The sequence below is a fragment of the Echinops telfairi genome, unplaced genomic scaffold (genome assembly GCF_000313985.2).
Source record: "Echinops telfairi isolate 266 unplaced genomic scaffold, ASM31398v2 ScPeMD7_2010;HRSCAF=2546, whole genome shotgun sequence".
Lineage (NCBI taxonomy): Eukaryota > Metazoa > Chordata > Mammalia > Afrosoricida > Tenrecidae > Echinops > Echinops telfairi.
This window is the reverse complement of record NW_022105908.1, coordinates 14,581,200-14,583,548: the sequence shown is the minus strand read 5'-3', so window position 1 is coordinate 14,583,548 and position 2,349 is coordinate 14,581,200. Positions and strand designations below refer to the sequence as shown.

At 46.2% G+C, this 2,349-nt stretch overlaps 1 non-coding gene across 1 annotated transcript; it reads left to right on the top strand.

The window, feature by feature from the left end:
- Positions 1–852: 852 nt before the first annotated feature.
- LOC115870587 lies at positions 853–1,016 on the top strand. Its single transcript, XR_004046781.1, has one exon. It is a non-coding gene; the product is annotated as a U1 spliceosomal RNA (small nuclear RNA).
- Positions 1,017–2,349: the final 1,333 nt, after the last annotated feature.

The window sequence follows — 2,349 nt, the reverse complement described above, 5'->3', positions numbered from 1 at the left end:
CTCTAGTTCTTTGGTGCTTCCTTCACCCCGCTATCATGGTCTCAATTCTACCTTACAAATCGGATTAGACCAGAACACGCACACTGCTAGAGATAAGAGCCAGCAACACAGGGAATCAAGGATAGATAAACCCCTCAGGGCCAACAATAAGAGTAGAGATACCAGGAGGATTAGGGGAGGGGAGTGGGAGAAAGGAGGAATTGATCACAAGGATCAAGCTAGAACTACCCCCCAGGGGGACAAATAATGGAAAACTGGGTAAGGGGCGATGGAGGTTGATGTAAGGTATGGAAATAATAATCTATAACTTATCAAGGGTTCATGAGGGAGGGCGGTATAGCCAGGGTGGCTGGAATGGGGAGCTGATATCAGGGGCTCAAGTGGGAAGAGAATGCTTTGAACATGATGATGGCGGCATATGTGCAAATGTGCTTGACACACTGGATGACTGTATGGATTGTGATAAGAGATGTAAGAGCTCCCAGTAAAAGTATTTTTTAAAAATTGCTGCTTAACCAAACAGCCCGAAACTTAATGCTTTGAAGCCACAACCACGCATCACCGATCATGATTTTACATGCCAGCAATGTAGGCTGGGCTTATTGTGATTGTTGTTAGGTGCCCTTGAGTCAGTTGCAACCCACCGGAACCCTATGGTCCAGTCGGTCCTGCGCCACCCTCCTGACTCTTATGCTTGCACCCACTGTTGCAGCCTTGGTGTCCGTCCATCTCGTCTAGGGCTTTCTGTTTTTCCCTGCTCCTCTGTTCTCCCAAGGATTGGTCTCTTCCGATAGCATGTCCAAGTATGTGAGATAAAGTCTTGCCATTCTTGTTTCTGAAGGGCATCTGGCTATCCTTACCTGGCAGGGGAGATACCATGATTATGATGGTGGTTTTCCCAGGGCAGGGCTTATCCATTGCATTCCAGATTCGCTACCCCTGTGGTCTCCCCAACTGTGGGCAACTCGACTGGATGATTTGTGGAATGGGGGGGACTGCATTCATGCTCTCCAATTAAAAAATAAGATAAAATAAAATAAAGAGCATCGGTTGTTCTTTTTCTAAGATAGATTAGTTTGTTCTTTTGGCAGTCCATGGTACTTTCAGTATTCTTTCCCACCACCATAATTCAAAGACTTTGGTTTTCCTTTGGTCTTTTTTATTCAACTTTCACCTGCATATTCCAAAAACCAAACAAGCAAATGAAAAAAACCAAGCAAAAACAAACTCACTGCCATTGAGTCTCGGCCAATTCACTGTGATCCTATAGGACCGGCAGACCTGCCCCTGTGGGTTTCTGAGGTTGGGAGTAGAGCGCATACTAAGTACCACAGCTTGGGTCAGATGCACCTCGGGTCAGATGTCTTCAAAGTGACATCTTGGCTCTTTAAAGAGCAGGAGCCCTGGTACCGTAGTGGTTACTCATTGAGCTGCAACCCATAGTGTCAGCAGTTCAAAACCACCAGCTGCTTCATGGGAGAAAGACGGGGCTTTCTACTCCCCTGAAGAATTACAGTCTCAGAAACTCAGAAGGGCAGCTCTCCCCTGTCCTATAGGGTCTCTATGAGTCGGCATCGCCTGGATGGCAGTGAAATTGGAGTGTTGGTTTTTGTGCAGCCAATTTGCCCAGTGCAATAGCAGCTGGTGTCGTGAGCAGTGATTGTGGATCCAAACAAGACAAAACTCTTTGATCACTTCAGTCTTTTCTCTGTTTATCATGATGTTATCGATCGGTCCAGTTGTGAGGACTCTTGTTTTCTTTACATTAAGGTGTAACCCATACTGAAGGCTGCAGTCAAGGATCTTCATCAGCAAGCCTTTCAAGTTATCTTCTCCTTCAGCAGGCAGGTTGGGTCATCTACATATTGCAGACTGTTTATGTCGGCCTCTAATCTTGATACCGCATTCTTCTTTCTACAGTCCAGCTTCTCAGATCATTAGCTCGGTATCCAGATTGAATAAATCTGTTGGAAGGATACAATCCAGAAGGGTACCTTTCCTGATTCTCTACCACACGGTCTTAGTCTGTTGGAATGTCTGCTTCTTGGTCCAGGCATAGGTTCCACATGAGCACCGTGCAGTGCTCTGGGATTCCCATTCCTCTTAATTCTATGTCAAGGCTACCCACAACTTGTCTTTCTGTCTACCACTTGTCTGTCAGCTTGCCATCCTGTGTGGGCTTGTATGCTATTGGAAGTTTTGTTGCCAGGATTTCAAATACCAGCTGAGCCACCCAAGGTGGAACAGATTGGGCTTAGCAGGGCTGTCTTTCTGGTCTTGCCTGGCTTTTGATGAAGCGCATAGAGAGAAATGAGAGCTGAGTTTCAGGAGGGTGATGCTAATCTCTTT